General features: G+C 41.6%; 1 long non-coding RNA gene across 1 annotated transcript; it reads right to left on the reverse strand.

Annotated features, from left to right (window-relative positions):
- Window positions 1-531: 531 nt before the first annotated feature.
- LOC109282558 (uncharacterized) lies at window positions 532-21,108 on the reverse strand. Its single transcript, XR_002089568.2, has 3 exons — window positions 20,774-21,108; window positions 16,916-17,150; window positions 532-919 (listed from the first exon to the last, which is right to left on the reverse strand). It is a non-coding gene; the product is annotated as an uncharacterized LOC109282558 (long non-coding RNA).
- Window positions 21,109-22,291: the final 1,183 nt, after the last annotated feature.

Genomic DNA, 22,291 nt, shown 5'->3' on the forward strand with positions numbered 1-22,291 from the left:
GGGCTGGAGTGTGTGCATGTATGCACACGGACACTCAGCCCCTGCCTCAGCCTCAGATCGATTCCAAGAGGCTCCGAGATTTACCGGTGGTTCAAGATCCACTGGTTGGTGACGACTGATCTGGAATAACTCTATTTGTTTAGTTGCAGTGATTCCAGACTCATGGTGGTGTGATCAAGGCTCAAATCTTCCAACTGCTTCTGGGAAATCTCTGTGAGGATTTGGTGGGGGACAGAACCTTACACTACTTCCATCAGGTTTTTAATCCACTTCTTTACTATCTCTATTCCATAGGAAAGGCAAAGGGATAAGATTGGCCCTAACAGAAGAAATTACCCCTGGGAAATCAAAATTAGTCTATTCAGCTTGCAAACCTGCTCTCTTTTTCTTTAAGTGTCTAGAAAAGGACTGATTTTAGTTTAACTGAAGACCACTCTGGCCATGATCAACCAAGTATATGAGTAATGTACTTGGTAGCTATGTTGGCCTGAGACAAGAAGATGTGAAAAAAACTAGAACTCTTGGTTCCAAAATGATACTTTTTATTAGACTGGGAAATCACAAGAAAATTGTCCTTTTCTGCAAGCTTTTGGGATCAAAGTCCCTTCTTCAGGCTCTGGGAAAAATATAGATGTTTCAGGATGGTAAAAAGGCCCCATAGGTAGGAAATAAACTTCATTTTTGCACACAGGGAACTGAACATGGAAGGCTATCCCTCTGGGAACATGATAGTATGTGAGCTGTGTTGAGTAGCTCTTTGATGTGTTGATCAGGTAGAATTCCTTCCCTGGAGGTGTCAGATGGCAGGCAGGGCGGTAAAACATCTTTCTTGTTGTTCTGCAATGAAGTTTAAAATCCAAAATTGGCTTAAATTCAGCATCTTCCATATTTCAGGGGTGTGCTTGGTAGCCATGTTGGTCTAAGACAAGAAGACATACACAAAACTAGAACTCTTGGTTCCAAAATGATAACTTCATTTTTGCAAAGGGCACTCTCATGGTGGTTAAAGATGTCTCTCTATATAAGACATAGTATATAGCTCACTCCTTCTCAGTTTCTTTCTCTCACAATTTATTATCAACAGCAGAATAATCAAATGAACTTTATAGCCAATGAGCCTACCAGGTACACCTCTAAATGTTACTGATACAGATGAGCTCAGACCCTAGAGAGCCATTCTTCTACCATGAAATAGATTTTAAAAGTCTGTTGAATCAAAATTTTTGCTGATCAGCTTGAATAGATGCAAAGTCTGAAAATAATGTATATATTTTATATTTGCTTGAGAGTCATGGTAGTGATTCTTGAGTCAAGAGTCAAGTTAGAAAAAGTACTTTACTCCTTTTACAGCCAGTGCCAGGAAAAGAAACTCCTTTTATTTGTGTGTGTCATTTTTCAAGAATATCACCAAAAAAATCCACACCCTAGAGCAACCTCCCTCCCCAGACATTTTGTCCCAAAGAAGTTAAGTGTTATCCAGTCCCCTCTCCATCTCTTCTTTTGAAGCTGTGCTAATGAACCTTGCATTTAACAGGCATTGGATAAAAGGATGGAGAACAGTGCAGTGGGGAAGTTTCTATCCCATGAGGAGAAAGGAGGTAGAACCAGCACTTGTTCAGACATGCATCCTCCAATTCATTATCTGCCACTGCCTCCCACACATCTCCCTCTGTTTGTTACCAAGGGGGGCAACTTCAAAAGGAGTATTGGAGCAGGCTCTGAGTAATGCCTGACCTGCATCATGATGGCTAAAGCATAGTTCCCAGGCAAGTGTCCTACCTCTCAACTATTAGTGCTAGAATATAGAAGAGTTGTCCTCCAATGTCTAACCGCTATTACTTATGCTTTTTGGGGGGGTCTGGCTATGTTTTACTAACTTACATGCACATATGCAGCCAATGTAGCAGCACACACTCAGTCTACGTGAATGTGATTCTGAGTCCACTGTATAGGGGAAATAGAATCACAGCCTTTTGGCAAGTGCCACAGACACCATTTATGCAGCCAGAAAACTGCCATTTAGACATAAAGAAGGTAACATAATTTTGCCTTATGTTTCTTTAGCATCCAGGAAAGAATGATTAAAACAAATTATAACTTCATGCTGGTTACCATGCAAGACGTAGGTTAGCAGTTAATGTTCACAGGTAGTGAGTTCAAGTTTGGTTAGATTCACTTTGTATTGATTTTGTTCTTTCAGAGACAAATATGCTATTTTCCTGTAGCCACTTTTCTCCTCTCTCCCTTGCCACTATTACTTTTTTTACTTTCTGCTGCTACAACCATCTTACTGACTTCTTCCATGTTTCTTGCTATCCCTGTAACTCTTTTCTCATCCTGCTAAAGCAGGTGCTTTCTTTTCACATCATTCCCTTCTGAATTTTTTTTTTCATTTGCTGGAATGAAAATGTTATGTGTTGTTTAAAGCAAAACCAAAATAAGGAAAGAGAGATTCACCCTCTAACAACAGGTCTCCCAGGTTGATTTGTGTGTATAGTCCAGTTGTAAACAGTTTGAGGTTGTCTCTGCCACCTTTCTTTTTTTTCCTGTACAGTGCTGAAAATATTGTCAGATCTAACCAAATAATCAGTACAAAATGCTTATGCTCTGGTCTGAGACAAATTACCTGGAAGAAAAGGCTTTGTATTTTCCTTCCATTTCCTTTATCTTCCTGAAGAGCGGATTCATGAGAGACTTAAAGGGAAATATATTCCCCAAAAGTCCAAGTTTCATGAAAAATCTTGTTTGTTAGATGTATGCTACATACTGAAGTGGCTCTGCTATTTCTTGAAGCTAGTTTTTGATATGGAAGGAAAGTACTAATTTAAGGCAGTGAAGATTCCCTTTGGAATTCCTGTGCTTGGTTTAAACTGGGAAATGCATAAGGTGGTGCAATAAGTAGAATAGTATCCTATAGTATTGTGAGAGCTATTGGGAATATAGCTTTGTCCATGTGGTAATTACATGCTGTATATTTTAGGGTCTGACATAATAGAGGTGGTTTATTTTTTGCTGAATGACTCGATTTACTGTTTCTGTCTATATTACACTTACTGATAAATGTGTTACCCATCTGACTCATCCCTCAGGCTGTCCAAATACTTGTCCTCATTCTCTGCCTTTGTAGGAAAAGGCTTTTTAGTGGGGATTCACTGTTGTATCATTTCTGGCTCTTTGTCCATTTTCGAAGGCACAGGTTCTCAGCCATGTAGAGATGCCTTCCTTCTAAAGATGCTTGAGTTTACCCACTTCTGTATTTCCTATCTACCTGATTTTTTCTTGCACGTTCTGTTGCTCCCCTCACCCCCCCTTCTTTCAGAGCATCACTACTATTTAAGAATTCATAATATTTTCTTATCTTATCCTGGATGGCACTCAGATGTCACAGCGATGGACACAGTATACAAACATGAACCAAATAGCATTGCTGGTGTGGTGATAGCACCATATGCCCTAGTCAGGAGCTGGGCTTCATTGTGTTAAGCTCAGTCCACACATGTAGGGAAAAGCCCCCCAAAGAGTTTACAGTTTTGGGGCAGCATTTAACACCTGCCTTCTTAGACTAGGTACAGCCATTCAAAAAGCCTGAGGTAGAATTGATCTAAATTACACGGTTTTCTTTAAGCAGCATAGTTTAGAGCGGTAGTGATTGTGGTTTTCCATAAGCAGCGTAGTTTAGATCAGTAGTGAACAGAACACACGTTTGCCTTTTGGTAGGTACAAATCTTAGACTAGGTTCTGCCATTTTTAAACCAGTCTATGTGCTGAATTTCTGTTCTATTATAGACCAGTTTCCGATCACTTATACTGGTAAAAATGTAATGTCTGTACCTGGCCTTAGTTTTACAGTTTGCATTTGGATAATATGGTAATTAGCATATTACAGTTATGCCAAATGAGAGAGAAAGTGTGAGCAAACAGGAGACAGATCTTTTGAGCTATAGCAGAATATACTGAGGAGTTCTCTGTGCTCCATCTTTTTTTTTAACAGCTGCAACAAAAGCAGTAGCTCCAACTGTGGAGGTGCTAGGCCTTACTAAGAAATCAGCAACAACTGAGGTAAGGAACACTGTACATTTTAATTAATTTTTTTGCTTGTTAAGATCACCTCAGTTACCTGCAGTGGTTGTCAGTCTTTCAGGTGGGTATCCGTGTATGTATCTTTCATCTATATCTGCCCCTCCAAAGTGTAAGTAGGAGGTTCACCTTCTCAGTATTTATTTATGCTCAAGCTCCTTTTCTTTCTCAATCTTCCTTCCCTCGTATCCTTTTCTCCCTCTCTATTCTCTTTTGCATTTTAAAGGTAGTTTTTCAATGCTGATTTCTGTTGATTCTTTTCTTACCTCCCCATTACTTTCCTTGCCTAGTTATCTCAGCCACTGTGATGCCTTTCACTTCTAAACAGCTCCCTTTGTCTGTCTTTCTGTCTCTCTCTGTAATAGGTCCTTCTCTAGACTCCCAAGCCTGATCTCTGCTGATGTCACCAGCTGCTGCACCTGCCTCCCTCACTCTCACTCTTTTTCTGGATCCTGCCCCATGTTTTCTTCCTCTGTCCCCTTCCTTGTCTCTTACTCCGCCTTGTGTGCATAGCTAGCAATATGCAGAAGTTTGCCTAGGGCAAGTCTTAAAATAACTGGTAGATCTGAGGCCACTGGATGATGACAAGTTATGTGGGTGAATGTTAGATTATTTCTTTAGAAGACAAAAAGAAGGAAAGCAGAGGGGAAAAAAATCCATAACTCACCAGAAAAATCCTTAATATCTGTAACCTTTCCTGACTTGGGAAGAATACTGTACAAATAGTTTTGTATACTACAGTAGAAATGCTGCTGTTCCCCTTTTAACTCTCATAACTCTCCGTATTATATTTGCCCTACAGAACGTTCTCAGTATTTACAGACTTAGACTCATAGACTCATAGAAAATTAGGGTTGGAAGGGGACTCGGCAGGTCATCTAGTCCAACTTTCTGCTCGAAGCAGGACCATCCCCAAGAATATCATCCCAGCCAAGGCAGGTCTTAAAAACATCCAAGGATGGAGATTCCACCAAAGATTCTGGGTAACCTGTTCCAGTGCTTTATTACCACCCTAGTGAGAGAGTTTTTCCTAATATCTAACTTAAACATGCTTTACGGCAACTTGAGAACATTGCTCCTTGTTCTGTCACCTGTTACCACTGAGACCAGTTCAGCTCCATCCTCTTTGGAACCCCCTTCAGGTAGTTGAAAGTTGCTATTAAATCTCCCGTCAGTCTTCTCTTTTCCATGTTAAATAAGCCCAGTTCCCTCAGCCTCTCTTCAGAAGTCATGTGCCCCAGCCCCCTAAGCATTTTTGTTGCCCTACGCTGGACTCTCCAATTTGTCCACATCCTTTCCTTCCTACTCCAAATGTGGACTCACCAGTGCTGAACTGGTGGGAGAGGAGGGGATAATCACTTCTCTTGATCTGCTGGCAACACTCCTACTAATGCAGCCCAGTATGTCATTAGCCTTCACAACAAAGGCACACTATTGGCTCATATTCAGCTTCGTGTCCACTGTAACCTCCAGGTCCTTTTTTGCAGAGCTGCTGCTTATCCAGTCAGTCCCTAGGCTGTACTGGTGCATGGGATTGTTCTGTCCTAAGTGCAGGACTTTGCACTTGTCCTTATTGAAACTCATGAGATTTCTTTTGGTCCAATCCTCAATTTGTTGAGATCTCTCTGAATCCTAGCCCTACCCACCAGTGTATCTACTACTCCCTTGAACCTGGTGTCATCTGAAAATTGCTGTGTGTGTACTCCATCCCATCCTCTAGGTTGTTGATGAAAATATTGAACCAAACCAGCCCCAGCACGGACCCCTGGCGTACTCCACTTCATACCGGCTGCCAACTAGACATCAAACCATGGATTACTACTCTATGAGTTCATCTACAAGTTCACTTTTCTGTGGAGTAGACTAATTAGCTATGCAGTAAAGCATCACTATTTACACGTGTGCTGGTATTAGGTCTCAGTATACTAATTAACTCTGCCATAAGATAGTACTTTTGGGGACTGTATGGTCTTACGGCAGAGTAAGTAACTGAGCTGAAACACGCATGTAGATGGTGACAGGGGCTGGCTGGGGCATGAGAGTGCTAAAGTGCGGAGGCTGCCTGCCACCTAGCTACATGATGCTGCACTTTCAGCATCCCTGTGCCCCAACCAGCTCCTCCACCACCCTATGCCACCCCTGGGAGCCCAGGGCTGGCCTCCCATGACAGCTGACAGCCCAAGGCTGCTCTGCCACATATCAAATTGCTGCTGCACCGGGCACACATGTGGACACTGCACCCAGGAGCAGTTTCCTCCAATTCAAACAGCTCCAGATTTTATTGTGTAATGTTAATTGCACATGTAAATTCACCCTTTGAGCCTGACAGTCCAGCCAGTCTATTCATCCAACCCATACTTCCTCAGTTTGTTTGTGAGGATGCCATGGGAGACCGTATCCAAAGCCTTGCTGAAGTCCAGGTATATCATGTCCACTGCTCTCCCCACATCCACAGAGCCAGTCATCTCATCATAGAAAGCAATCAGGTTGGTCATACACTTGCCCTTGGTAAAACCATGCGGACTGTTCCTGGTCACTTTCTTCTCCATGTGCTTAGAAATGGATTCCTTAAGAACCTGCTCCATGATTTTTCCAGGGACTGAGGTGAGGCTGACTGCTCTGTTGCTTCCTGGATCCTCCTTTTTCCCTTTCTTAAAGATGGGTACTATATTTGCCCTTTTCCAATCATCCAGGACCTCTCCCAGTTGACTTTTCTAAACAGTCCTTAACCTGTTCCTTCACCACTGTTGGCTGCTCACCTCCTCCCCAAACTGTGCTGCCTGGTGCAGTAGTCTGGGAGTTGACCTTGCCTGTGAGGACCAAGCATCTTATCCCATGATTTGCCATCTCCTGTGCTGATTGACTCATTAGACATTTGGCCATTGTAGACACTGCCAGGAAGCTGTCAAAGGAGGTGTCAGAGGCAGTTAGATCAAAATTGTTTTGGTGCAGCAGGTTCTGTTGCTCATTCAGGATTTGTGGGGAGAAAAAAACAGACCTCCAAAAGCTGTGTACAGAGGCACAGAGATGCAGTTCCTAGCTGGTTAAGGGTGGGGAGAAATAATACTGGAAGTGGCCTTAAAAAATCAGCCGCCCTGACAACAACTGTGGTTTGTATCTAATGTTGGCTCTGGTCTGGCCTATTTTAATTCATGTAAGGTGTAAAGTTACCTCTCTTTCTTGCTCATTATCTCTTTCCCTTACTCCCTGTTGCTGTATCTTTTTAATTCATGCTTTTGATTCTCAGATCTTTTCCAGCTGTAGCTGGAGCACAAGTTTTAATAGATGACTACTAGTCTGCAGAAACCGAGAACCAGCTGTCTTGCAGCTGTATAAAAGTGCTGGCAATAAGTAGAGTGAGGGTCCTTGTGCAGTTGTCTGCCACAATCCAGGGGCACTGACTAGGGCATCAGCTCCTTGGGTTGTGTTCAAAATCTTGACCAGTCCCAGCTAAACAGGAACTATCAACAGGAATTTGGTGACTTCACTTTGTTGTCTCCATACTTATTAGGTGTATTAATGCAAAAAGAGTAGATTCTTATAGCAAAATATTTCAGTGACTCTTCCATAACCTTTGTTCTCCTATGACACAAAGAACAGGCAACTTCTTGAAGAAAAGCTTGGCTAATGTCACCAGTTGCCCTAAGCTCTCTAGCTTTAAGCTCCATCTTGTCTTTTGCTCCTCTCTTCCAATCCCTTTTGGCTTCTCCATTTGTGCACTTTCTCCTCCAGCCTAACAGGAATCAATTAGAGATGACCATAAATACCAGGCAGACCTTGGATCATAGACTTAAGATTTTTTTTCAATCATAGCACTGTAAGCTGAATGTTTTTATGTACAAATTGCAATACCATGTGCAGACTTGAGAGATTATGTGCCCTTCTGGGAACCACTACTGAACTGTATGTAGAGCTGTGGAAAATAAACCAAGGCCCCAATAGCTTATTGGACTATCCGACTGCATGGTTTATTTGTACAAGTTATGTATTTGTGTGGCTTGTTTTCTGCCTATAGCCAACTAAGAGTCATCAGTATTTAACAACAAATAACAAATGGATTTACAATATAAGTGGTTTCAGGGGTGGATCCATACAAACAAAATACTTAATAGTTCAGAACTATAGTAAAAACAATCACAATCATATCTGTGACCTTGGATAAAAAGGGAACAGAAACAAGCTGTAATGAAGTGTGAAAACAAACATACCCAATGAAAGACAGACAGGCAGTCAATAAAACTGCAAAACTCAGAAGCCAATTGTCAATTAAAACCTCTCTGCATCACTTATGAATTTTAGATCAATTTTAAATGGAGTCCTATTTGCAAGATCATGATTAGGGAAAGCTGTAAACTTCTCTAGGCCAGCAGTCTTCAGAAATCTTATACGCCATCCACTGAGAAATGGGGATACAGGCTCTCTAGTCAACTGATTTAGGTGGCTAATGAGTTTAGCCTGAGGCATGTGGGCTGGAAATCAGGACTCTGTCAAAATAAGAACACTGAGCCTTTCAAACACATATAACACCAGAAATGTTCTTGACCCAAAAGAAAACCTGCACTAAGAAGGTGTGACTTTTAGACAGGATTACCACATGGAGTACAAATGCCAAAGCTTTGGCAGGATTCTTTAGGGCAAACTGAATTAATTTACTCTTTAACTTTAAAAGTGAAAATGACAATGGAGCCAGCAGTGTAAGTGTAAGCACTATTAGCCCTTCTCCACAACTTACCCCTACCATTTACTGTGGGTCTTTATCCTCTTACACTTAATTGGATGAAAAGTCTAATATTGCCTGTTTAGGCCCATTTCCCATCAGACTAAATAGCCAGCAGAAATTACACAGATTTCAGATCCTTAATAAGGGAAAACTTTCTCAATCTTGCTTAAGGAAAACAAGCTCTGCCCGTTTATGGAAAGTTAAAATACTGTGTTGAATGTTGCAGGAGAGCGTTCAGTTCCAAACTAAAAGTTCTCAGGGGTCAAGGTGACAGAGTATCTTCTCCTTGAACAGATAATGAATGTGAAAAATGCCATACTACATTTATTTCTTATAGTATTTATCAGTTTAAAAGAAGTGATCAAGGCTTGGTCTTATTGGGGAGAAAAGGGCCTAGGTTCCCCTCTGGGTCAACAAATGAAGGTGATGTGAGAACACTTTAGTTTAGTGTTATAGCTAGAGCAATATAGTTGAAGGGAAAGACAGAAATAATGCTCATTAAAAATAGTGAGATCACACTCAAAATCTTAATCATCTTCTAGCTAAGTGAGCAAATCACAAGGCCATCTTGAAGAAACTGGTAAATTGAACTGCAACATCAGTTTCTGTAGTTCTCCAATGTGATGGCATATTTAGTGTAGCTCAGATTTGAGGCAAGTGAAACTTTCTAAGAGGCTTCCATTTCTGCTTCTAGTATCACACCAGAAACAATATAGAGCTGCCAAAAGATTGTACAAGGGGTTATTAATTGTGTATGTGTGACGGCATACAGTCGAGATGCACAGAAATCTAATCTTCGGAATAATGATCATATTTTTCTTTTCTAATCTTGGTTCCTTTTAATTCCACAATTATTCACAGGTGCAGTATGTCTGTTCACCAGATGTGGCCACACAGTTATGCAACTAAATATCTGAAACGTCACTTTAAAACCTCTGTATCTGAAACGGGGGATAGATAAATCCAAGCTAAAAATCAGACCCAAATATAATTTGATTTTATGTGGGGGAAAGGTGAAAACTAAATGAAAGTTCTAACTTGCTTATTGTGTAGCACCTTGTCTCTTAAGAACATTAGGTCATATAAAAAATCACAGCAGAGGTCCACTCCTTTCACTAGCTTCTGTTGACAATTCAAATTCATTTCAGCATGTTGGTTCATAACTTTATTGTGTCTTTTACTATATCACCCCCATAAGGCAGCTGTGAATAACAAGGTTTTTGGTGATGATGAAGTTGTGACAGCACACTCTTTGGGACCAAGGGCAGAACGTTCTTAACCATGGACCTTTAAAGGCATGAACAGATGAGCAATTATACTGATTTAAAAAGGAGGGGGATGTTCCACTTGCAAGCATGCATCAGCTGTTCTGTTGTAACTCTTTTGTGTCTGCTCCTGTCCTGCAATAGATGAAGCTTACCCACAGTAATTTATCTCTGAGTGAAATAGGTAGTAAATGATTTCAGTTGATCTTGTATTATAAATACCTTCTTGAATTAGATTAGCTAGGCAGATGGTCTTTGGTTGCAGTGAGTCCAAAACTTTCTACCCATGTCCCACCTTAACCAGAAAAGTTTGTATTGAAAAGCTTGAGTTCTTTTCTATTTTCCTTAACTGGACTATATTCAAGAAGAGAGGATAAATATAGTGTTTTGCTATGTCTGGATTTGTATAGATGCTTCATGGGAGGCATGTGCACCATCAGGTTAGTCAGTTTGGATTGAATCATGAAGGCAGTCTCTCTACAAATTACCAGAGCGTGAGGAGAACTCAGAAGGCAGACTGAAAAAAATCCTTTAATGTATATTTCCTGTGCTCTAACAAAACCCTTTGTTGCCAGCAGGGAAGGATTAAAATTCTGGGTTAGTGAAAGTGGAATGGAGTTTGGAAGGAATAAACAAAAATAATCCTGGGCATGTTTCCAAGAGAGTTCATAGGGAGACTGCCACAGAAATAAGCACCTGTCAGAAGATAAGAGCCTAAAAACAAATTGATTCAGCTGTAGGTGCCAGAAGGGCTTGAATATAAAGTCTCTGTCTCCCTGAATAAAGTTACTGCCAAAGGTCAAGAGCAGTGACTGAGGCCTTCAAAGAAGCGAACTCCTTGGTAGCCACAAAGGGGAGAACATCCTTCTAGTTAGAAAGTGCTGTCTACCTCAGGATAAGTAAAAATATGTATATTGAATTCCCTTTCCAATAAAAAACTGAAGTCAGGCAGAGGTGAAAGCTTGCTTACAGAAATTTAAAATAATCCCAAGTAGGCAAATTTAATATATAATTTAAGTCTAAAAAGGGAACATTAAAAAATATAATATGATGACCCAAGGGAAAATGATTCTGTAGAACTGACAAGAAACTGGAGGGGAGGTCCTTATGCACTTAAAATAGCTACCCCTTGCTTTCAGGATTCGAAGTAGCACTAAGGACCTTGCTGACCCAGCCTCGGGAAAAATCATGCTCCTTTTGCACAGAGATGAGTTTCCTGTTAGCCCAAACAGTATGCAAGTCATTAGATCTGGACAAAAATAAATACAGTATGAACTTACTTTTACTGGGGACTCAACAACCATTGAAATAAAAAGTGAAGCCTGGCAGATATGCTAGCAATTAGCAGACATTTCAGTATCTGAGATCTGATCCAAAGCTCACAGTGAAAAGACTGTATTGACTTCAGTAGACATTTGATCAGGCCCCAAATATTGGCAGGGAACATAAGATTTTTTTTCCCCTCAGCATCTCCAAGGCATACTGATACCCAACACCTCAACAAAGGGGTGTTTGTTAAGCTGACATGTTTCTCATTCCATGTAATAATGGTACCTGTAAAAATGGCAGAAAAACAACAAAACCAGACATTTCAAAAAAGCCTGTAAGGTAAGCTTAAACTAGAAAGGATCTCTGAAATGGCCTATCACCCTTCTTATGATTCTGAACAATGACATGTGTACAACCTGAAGGCCTGAAGAACCAATATGTAGTGAAGTAAAAGGAAGAAAAACTAAAATCTTCAGTAGATTTTGTATAACATGATTTCTATTGAAGATATTTGACATGATGATGTAAACTACTCTCTGTGTCTCAGCTGATCCAGTTTTAATCTGAGGGGAGTAACAATTTCCTACCTCTTAGTGGTTTCAGGAAGCTTAACGCCTAAATGTCCTGAGATGGAAAGAGCTGTCTCGAAGGAGGGCCAGAGTGCTAGCCTCACACCTGGGTTCAATGTATCATTTTAACCTAGACTTCCCCTGTAACCTTGGGCAAGTCACTTACTCAGTCTGTGATCCAGTTGACCGTATGTAAAGTTGGGGTGATAATAGTTTTCAGAGCAGCAGCGTAGGGACAAAATACATTAGGATTATGAGGCACCCTAATTCTGTGGTCATGGGGAGCAGATGAAGTTATTAAATACCTTGGTAATTGGGTTAGTCTGTTGGAAGATGTGGGTTGGAGTCCTTCAAACGTAGGAGAGTCTAGAACTGAGGCCTTTTGCTTCTTGGACATGTAAGCTAAGCACTAGGCTATTGTGTAGGAGGCAGGCATTTCTCTTATATGCAGTTTTGGGTACTGGACTTTATCTTGCTTTCAGTGTTGTCACTGTCAGTCAGGTGTTGGGCATGCCGTGTGAATGCCTAGTAGCTTAGGGACTTAGGTGGACTTTAATTGCCTTCTGGCACCGACCTGGATTGAAGTGGAGCTTTGGTGGGACCTTGCTGCTTTTGTTCTTGATCTGTCTTTTTCCCTCCTAAGCAGGCTCAGAAGCCTGATTCAGGCCAAAGTGTGGAGGCACCCAATCATCCTAAGTTTCTAAGGGGACTTGCCACTGTTGGAGTGGGGCTGATTCGGATATCTTTCTATGTTGTAGGTACCTAAATGCTACCTAGCTTTCACTTAGGTACCTATGAGAACGACATGGCTGTAGCTCTGAAGAATTATAAACTGAAGAAACAAATAGCAATGCATCTTGTTTAACGACAACTACTGTTCAAAGGAAAGAAGAGTGAGTACCCTAATGCAAGCAGCTGGTTAGATGTGACAGAGGTGATGGAAAAATCAACACACTTACAAATTCCCTTCCAATTTAATAGGATCTCCTCTTTACTAATAATTGTTCTTGCATAGTGGCAAAAGAGTAAGATGTAGAATGTACAGAATTTAAAAATGTTATGAAAGCAGAAGATCAATTCATTGCCAATATGAGATCTCAAGACCTTTCCTGAAAGAGTTCAAGGCTAAATTTGTATATCAAAAAAGCAGGAACAAATCTAGGATTTTACAGATGGGGTGTGGGACCAGTGGCTGCACCTTCCCCCCTCCCAGCCTCCTTTCCCTCCTTGCTGTGGCGGGAGGAGGGCAGGCAGACCATGCCACAGGAGTGGCAGCCACAGACTTTTTAAATCCCAAAGGTAAGAATTCCTCACCACTTCCCCACATTCCCTCTTTGCTCAGAGGCATAGCCCCTTCCCTCCCATTCTCCAAGTAGCTACCTCTTGCTGTTGCTATCTCTGCTGTCCCAGGGGTGAGGGAAGCTCATGTCCTGTGCAGCATTTGGCCTTAGTCCATGGCAGTGGTAGCAGGAGTGGGCAAGTGCCCCCTCTGCTTGTCCCCCTTAGGTGTTTCTAGCTCCTGGAGGGAGAACTCATCTTTCTTCAGCCACCCGCACTGTCCTAGGCGGATCTCAGTCACCACACGGCCTGGCTGGAGCAGGACTTGAGCTCTTCTCATCCGCAGGACAGTGGGGACACTGGTAGGAGCAGGTAGGGGAGAGGTGATGGGAGTTCTTAACTTTTTTAGAACTTAAAAAAAGCCACCAGATGCTGCCACTGCTCCTGCCACATTATCAGAAAGGGGGATGCATCTACACCACTGCACCTACTCTTGATCTGCCTTTGAAAAAAAGCATCAAGTGTAATCCATGTCCACCAGTCCAGTCCCGGTGGTAGCTAGACCATCTAGGAACTGATGGACCTTCTAGTCTTGCCTGGGAGAACTTGATTTTTAGCTGAGGAAGAACTGGTTTATACATTTATATTCAGGGTCCCAGGTGTGATCCTTGCTGCTGACAACCCAAATTGGTGTTTCTTAAGTATACGTCAGAGTAAAAGAGCATAATAGTGTTGTCTTATAAATAATGTCCATATGCCTAAAAGCAAACTTACTGTAGAATATTATTCGCACCAGAGTTGAGCTTTATTACCAGTGCATGTGATTTGTCATCTGTATCTAGAGAGTGGGTTGCTACAGCTCAATAAGCTTGATTTTTTTTTGTTTGTATTTTGTCCAAAATTTTCTAAGAGCAAAAATGCAAAGAACTCCTTTTCATTAGTTTCTTTCATTGCTTCCCTGGGGTTAACAGTTATACATAGTACCTGTTTCTTTAATTTTCCTTTTTCTTGGTTTTGAAAGAGTAATAACCTCCACTACTGTCTCTAACTATAGACTGCATTGGAATCCATCCTATCGAAACCTTTTTGACGTTCTGTCAGCACTTCATGTGTGTAATCCTCCTCATTCCTAGTAAGCAGAGCTTGTCAATTTAGGGGTTAAAAAAAAGGCCTTGATTTGATCTGTTCCTGTATTTGTAGCACCTATGCTCCCTTCAGTAAGTGTACTGAACTTTACAGTTTGGGATTTCTGGGACCCTGATTCTGGGTACCTTGTCTAGTGATTTTGATCAAAACGTGTTTTGGACCATTAAGTGCTGTGAAAAGTGATTGTGAGTGAACTCTCAGTAACTGTAATAAAAATAGCATTAATAGGCACTACTGGCATTAATGAACCAGTACTTTTTAAAAATCAGTCCCTTACACAGTTCATATTTTTTATCATTTCCCTATGACTTTCTCTCCTGCCTGATCACAATTTCTGAGAAGATAGTATGAACCAATGCAAATATTATTTTATAAGAAGCTGTTTCCAAAGACAACCATAAACATTTTTAGTGGCATTAAGATTGCTCCATGGGTAAAAACCTGGAGTGTTATCAAGCCAGTATGTCTCTATGGGTGAAGTCCATTCCTGTAGCAGACTAGCGAGAAACTAAGTTTATTCTCTCCTCTCTCTCTCTCTCCCTCTCCTCCTCTTTCTGTCATATATGCTAACATACACATACCAGCCTAAGCTGGGGTATGAGACTTTATAAATAAGGGGAGGCTAGGAGGGGGCAGGGAAATGTAGTATTTAACTCTGCAAAACATCTTGTGATTCAATTTATATGAGGATGCTGTACAAAGTATTATACCATATCATATCTAACTCCATTTGCCAATTACTCTGTGCAATGGAACTCTTTTTACAATAAGCCTATAAATTGTGTGTGAGAAGGAGGGAGAGAGAGAGAGAGAGAGGCATAACTACTCTGAATCTATTCATTGCTGGAAAATGAAATGTATGTTTAATAGGATAGCTCAGTGATTCTTAACAATGGTGCTGCAGCACCCTTGGGTCCCTTGAAATCTTTTTAGGGGTGATGTACACAGTTAGCACTATTAGGTGTGAAAACACCTGCACACGATTCCCAAAGATTATTTTGGAACCCATAGTGTCAAAAACATTTTGACCTGTTATGGTATTTTTGCATTCTTTGCAAAGAAGTATTGCTCTATTATCTTTCTGTAGACAAGAAATCAGTTAAACCTAAGAGCTGGCATTTTCTAAAGAGTACATTGAGCTTAAAAAGGGGTGTTTTGAATCCAAAAAAGTTTGAGAACCACTAGTATAGCCTGTCCATAATAGTTTTGATAACCATTTCAGTTTAAGTCTAGAGATCTAAATGATAAACAATACTGAAGGCTTCAACATACTGTGTAATAATCTTGTAAATTAAATAGTCATTTGTAAAGATGCATAAGGAGATTATTATGTTAAATAGATTGAATTTATGCTTAAATAAAACCAGCAATATTAAGAGCAACCACCTACTGTTTCAGAGTCATGGCACATAAAAGCATCCTGTCAGCTTACTAAGGCAGATTCATCCCAGACACGAAATATAAATATCAAAGGGCCAGACTGTGAACTTCTTACTCATGCTGGCAAGCAATACTCACTGAAAATGATTCACTGAAGTTAGTTATATTACTTAGTTGAATAACTGCTCATCAGTAAAAATAAAGTGTTCACAACTAGCTCAAAGGTGTTGATTAGCAAACTCTTTCTATCATTAAAGAAGGACTGAAGCCTTTTTTTGGACAGATTTCAATACAGTTACTTAATTTATGCCATGACACATTCGGTGTTTTTTGGAAATTAATATATCCGTCTTCAATAAAAAATGTTTGTTTATATAATAAGTTTTACACAGTCAAAGATTTCTGGTCTGAGATTGTTGCCTTATTAAAGGTACACGAAGAGTATTTTTGTATGACTATACCCAAATACAATAGAGACTATCAGTGTTGACTGACTGACATGTAAAGAAGGTGTGACTGCTTGTTGCACTGCAGCTCCTCTGATACATTTTGGAAGACCTAGGCATGCCAATCTTATTGCTCAGGTCAAACTCCACATTGGAATTATCTGTGTGGATTCAGTTCAAATTCTCTGTGCTTTCCTGTCCTAAACTGCTGTGTTGAGCTCTTATGTACAGATTTATAACTTTCAGGACTCACCTCAACGGGTATGGAATTTTAGTACTGGATGAACTTATTTTTTTTATGTACACAGATTCAGCCAAATCCTGAGGCTTTCTTTCAGGGTCAAATCATAACCCCAATATCCCATGTCTGTGGATGGGAAGGTTCCCCCCATGAAGATACCATCTCACCTGCAGAGAAAGAGAGGCCAATAATGCTATGTCCCTTTCCCCATATTCCACATAGAGTCCTCACTTGTGGAGGGACTGTTATAAAGGAGAAATTATGGATGCTTGATGGGCTATAGAAAGAAAGTATGAGCCCTCCAGTAGGGGCTTTGGGTAGAACCAAATAGTTTTCATAGACACTTCTACTTAGGCATTGCAACACTTACAAATTGGACCATTCCACCTGGGCTAAGTACAGTCAATCAAAAAGCCCAAGACTGAATCAATTCAGTCTTTGCAGGTTTATCTAAGCTGCAGAGATTAAACTGAGAAACAACTGGACAGACATTCACTTTTGATTCAGGAAATGCGGCTACATACCTGCAGTGGATCAGACCAGAAGCCAGGTGGCACTAGAACATGGCTGTTTGGCATGTAGCCAGCATGGGCTGTGTGTCTACTTCCTCTTTCTGTTTCTCCCAAGGTCTCTAGGATTTGCAGTCCAGAATCACAGCAGCAGTACTCTGCAGGGTTGCTCATCACTTTCTCCTCCTGCTTCCATAGATTAGATTTGTAGTCCATAGTTGCAGCCAGCTTTTAGCAAGGCAGATCAGCTCTGGAAGGGAAATTTAACCCCACTTCCAGCCCAGCCCAACCCAGGGCTGGAAAGTAAGCTGGGATGCTGAGGGACTGTTGTTTAACTTGAAACAGGAAGGGGTCTGGGATGGAAGTTTCATAAACCAATTTGACCCAACTCAGTTAAGTCTGATACTACATTCAGTCAGGTTTATTTTAAACCAGTTTCAGCCATTTGGAAACTGGTTTACATGTACTTAGCTTCTGTTCTGTTACAGGTTTAAACCAGTTTCTGATGATTTAAACCAGTTTATGTGTAACTTCTGTCCCTAGCCCTGGAGAATAAATGTCTTGCATCCCTATACAGGCAATGGCAAGGAAAAATTGCCTCCTAAGTGTAACAGAATGCCATCACAGTATCTCTCCAAACTTTGCTATCAGGGTTATCACCTTTCTGTCAATTTGGCTGCCATGGTCACTGCGGGGGAGCAGGCAGCCCTCCCCCCATCTGTCTTATGTAACCCTGAGTTGTAACCTGAGCTGGAAACATTCGTGAGGGCGGGGGATCCTGCTCCCGTGGACATGAGAAGTGACAGGTAGCCAAGGAGGAAATCTACCTCAATGACCTTATGGCATGGGGTAGGGGGCTTGACTCCTATAAGTGACCAGTGTTGCTTTTTAAACTGATTGGTTGACATCAGAAAACACCTGCCTGATTGGACCTGGAAGGTGAGGTCACTTAAATGCACCAGGCATCAGCCAATGGGGCTGCTTCTGGTGGGAGCTTAGTGACAAGGTCATGACAGGGCTATATAGGGTCCCTTCTTCCTGGAAGGGGCAGAGCCATCTTGAAGAGCCATTTTTGGCAGAGCCATGATGGAGACAGCCATGCTGGAAAGCAGGGAGAGAGCTTCCATGCTGGAACCCTAGAGGTCCTGAGGAGAAAGGAAGAGCTGCAGCCCTCTCCCTCTCTCTGTCTTGAAACTGGAAACATAAGAAACTGCCTACCTCCAGAGGATAGCAACCAGCCTCTGGATGATACTTGTGAGTAAGCTACTTGAGATCCATCTAGATATATAGCTTGCAGTACAGCAGTTGCATAATCAATGGCTACTAGGCCACGCTGTTTGCTCTAGGGTTATTCTTTGATATTGCTCTGTCTTGTATCCTACCCCAAGCTTCCCTTCTGTACCAATAAAATTCTCCTCTGAGCATAGTGTGGGAAACTTATTGGGGGAGGGACTGGGTTATGCCTTGGTGCTCCCTTGGTCCAGCTGACTAAGGGAGGCTCCTATTTGGGCTTCAGGCTAGAGGAAGCACCCCAAGTTCTTGCAGTGGGTTGAGCACCCTCAGGGTTTTCAAGGCCTGTGTATCCCAGGAGGGCACAAGACCACGGACAAATGAAGACTCCTGGGTGGTGACAGCAGTGACCCCAGGCTTGTGGGCGTGCTCTGGGAAGGGGGTCGGCCAGATGTGAGGCACCCCAGGGAGATGCTCAGAGCCTGGTAGGTGGTCGGGCACAGTGAAGTGGGTGGCTCAGTGCATGAGCCACGCAAAAGACAACCCAGAGTACTTAGGCACTCAGCAGGGGGAGGGGGATGGAGGAGGGTCCTAAAATAAGCCAATGGCAAATGCTAAACAGAGGGATGTTCTGAACTCCCATCCATCCTTGAAGGTTAGTCATTTATCTCAGGGCTGCGTGTGAGGCACCTCCACCATTTTGCGGTCAAGAGGACCCAGAAGGCAGGGACCTAACTGATACAGACAGCTGCAGTCAGATGAGTGCAAAATGTGGTCTCCACCATGATTTTATCTCAGACTGTGGTGGTAGTAGTACCCTCCTTTTAAACAATGATCTAGCAGTTAGAATGCTTACCTAGAAAGTGGGAAGCTTGGGTTCTAGGTCCTACTCAGTTTGAAGGAAATCAAATACACATTTCCTACTTTCTAAAAAAGTGCCATACCACAAGACTAAAGAATACTTTGAGTACTTTGATGTGGGTTGTGATGAAACAGAAGTAAGAATTAGTACCTAAAATGCTTGATTGGGTTCATTTTTAAGCATGCTCAGAAACCTAAATCTAGATGCCTAGAGAACTTTTCAGGCCCAAATGCAGATATCTAATGATTCTAGATGCCTTAGTCATTTTGCATGTTTGATCTGGATCTGCTGCTGCTTCTAAATTCTGCCTAAATCCTGTTCAGGTGCTGATGATAATAGCTATCATCTAGCAATTTGCTCTTTACTGGCACCATGACAAAAAGAGCAAAAAGAAAATATAGGCCAGGGTAGAACTTCACAGGAAGGTTACCAAGGTTGTCTGCAGTGTGAGGTAAGTGACTCCAATGTCAGTGAGACACAAGCCCAGTTTGTGTCATGTCCTGTTTACCAGGGGGGACACCAAATCAAAGGACCTCCTGGTCAATCTCATGGTTCTGGCCAATCTGGTCATTTATAACACCTGGAAAGAGGATTTGGCCAGGGGAACCCAGGTGGGTGTGGGGCTGTTGTTCTGTCACTCCTCTGGTCACATTTCCAAGCCATTTCACTGGCTGGTGTGCACAGGCTCCCTTGGCTCATTCAGGGGCCAGTGAGCACTGGCCAATGTGCTCTGCTTAGTGTCCTCTTCCAGAGCTCTTATTGTGAAACTGTGACTTCACTCCCTTCCCAGTTTTCTTTTTTATTTGTCCCAAGAAATTAGTTGTTACTTTCTCAGTGGCCTCCCTTTTTAAGGGAGGGTTATAGTTTTTCTTGTTTGACCTAGGCCCATGATCCCTTGAAAGTAGCAAATAGGCCTGTTTGCCTGGGGACTATGTTCCTTCCAGGGGATGTCTTCATCGCAGATGTTTAGCAGCAACCAGGGGAGTGTAGCCTAAGTATGTGCCGGCACACCGCAAAGCTATATTGGCATTATTCGTTTTACGCTCCCATGTAGGTGTACTCAACAAAGTCCTAGCAACATTCCATGGTTCTTTGGGCCTCAGGAAGATGTGATTCTTTCCCTGACAGTTCTGGGAGAGTGTCATGAGGAGAAGGAGCTGGCAATGGCATGAACTGAAAATGGGCAAGAACCAGCAAAGGAAAAGAGGGAGCTGCATTTCTGGAGCAGCTGCTTAATGAAGCTAGAGTGGCCCTGGAGGGAGAGTGAGGAGGGGAGAGACCCGGACAAAAACAGGGAGAGGTGTGGTGCATCAGAACGAGAGGAGAGCTGATTGGGATGTCAGGGGCGAAGAGAAGTTGGATGTCAGCTGGCTGGAGAAGATGGAGAACAATGTTGAGCTGGGACATATCGACTGAAGAATCATTGCCAGGAATGCGATCCAGGAACTGGTACGACTTTGGGAAACAGAGGGCCAGCGGGAAAGAGATGGCTGAGCCTTACAGTGACAAGTAAAACTTTTCTTATTTTTTTATTATTACAAGGTTGGGCCAGGCTGGAGCAGCAGGGTAAAGAACAAACGTTTATACAATAAGCCCAACACCATTTAGTGTGCTTAAATGGAAAGGCACCCTTTTTGGGGGGCTTATACCCTTGGAAAAAAAACAAAAAAACCCCTGGGAAATCAGGCTTGTCAAGCCCAAAGGACAGGAACTCATCTTTGTTTCTCATACCTGTGTTTATTTTGGGTTGTTTAGAGAGGGGTCTTGGACGTAATACTTACCTCCACTGGAGAAAACGTTGATCAGTAGCTTGGGGAACAGGCTTCTGTTATTTCCTTTAGCCCAGGATGTGGTGATACCTAAGAAACAAAAGAAAACAATGGAAAAAAGTTAGAGAGATACCTAATAAAAGAACCTTATCATAAAGAACACACTCTGAGTTTTCATTTTTTATGGTCAACCAGATTGTTTTATGAGAAAGTTCAAAACCTCAAGGGAATTGATCAGTACCTCATTAGCCAGTGATGTTTAAGTTGCACCCTCCCAGTATAAACCCTTTAACATCAAGACGTGGTAGGTGAGATACGAGGGATGTCACATGAATTTTTATATTGCAGTTGTCCCATCTGTTAACCCTAAATATGATATATTTACCTATTTTACAAGGCTGATAATGTAGGAACAACTGCAGCTAGAAGCTACAATGTCAATGGCCCTCCTCTTCTAGAGTTTAGCAATCACTAGTCAATGTGTTTTGTCATGTCCAGTGTTACAATTTGTTTGCCCAGGGCAGGCATATATGGAGCTCAGCCATAGTGCAGCTTATTCTGCATGCTCAGTAGCCATATCAATGTTTCCTAATCTATACTGCACATGGAGTAGGATCACAAACTGTGTATAAGTGCCAAAAATGGCAACTGTACAGATGAATAACTGCCATTTGGATGTGTAAAGTGAAACAGGGGACTGCCCTTAGTTGCTTAGATCTTTTGCTCTTGAAAGTTTATGCATTTCCAATTCACCTAGCCTAGAAGGTGCAACTCTACCCTGCCTCTTGCCTGTCTTCAGACTAACACAGCTAACTGCCTTTCTTTGCTTAGTTTTAGTCTCTTAAATTGAAAATGTAGATGCTATTGTTGAATACTGACAACTAGCTTTTGCTGGGTTAATGTGTCACATCTCTTCTTTTCCTCACTGAAAAAGTCAAATACATAGAACAACATATTCATGTTAATATCCAATAAAAGTGGATAATATTTAATTTTATTAGTAACTAATTTAGCGTAAGTTACATCCAGCATGTAAGGAAAGGCTTCGAAGTTGCAATTCTTGTATCTTTTTAAGCATAAGGAACTGTGGGTTGATTACACAGATCACTGTCACATCACTATTGTATATTTTACCCTAGGCACAAACTAAGTTAATATTTTATTAGGTGTTCATCAGTATGCAGAAAAGTAATGGCTTAGGCAAAGTGATGGAACTGTTATTTGTGCTCCTTTGAGAACCTTAAAAGTAAATAAAGTTGCTTAAAAAAGGTAAGTGTGGGGCTCTATGTTCCTGGAATTATTCCCAAGACACTCTATCCACCAAAGCACATGCTGTTTATTAGTTAACTGTAATAGATGTGTACCTCTTGGACAGCAACTGGTAGATCCTTTCATAGAATAGAAAAGCATACCTTTCATCTGGTCATAAAGACAGGAATTTAGGAGAAAGCTGTTAAAGTCATTGCCTGTGAACACATTTCTAAGTGAAATTTATGTAATTAGTGAGCTGAAGTAGATACTATAATTGAA

The sequence above is a fragment of the Alligator mississippiensis genome, chromosome 1 (assembly GCF_030867095.1).
Source record: "Alligator mississippiensis isolate rAllMis1 chromosome 1, rAllMis1, whole genome shotgun sequence".
NCBI classification, from domain to species: domain Eukaryota; kingdom Metazoa; phylum Chordata; order Crocodylia; family Alligatoridae; genus Alligator; species Alligator mississippiensis.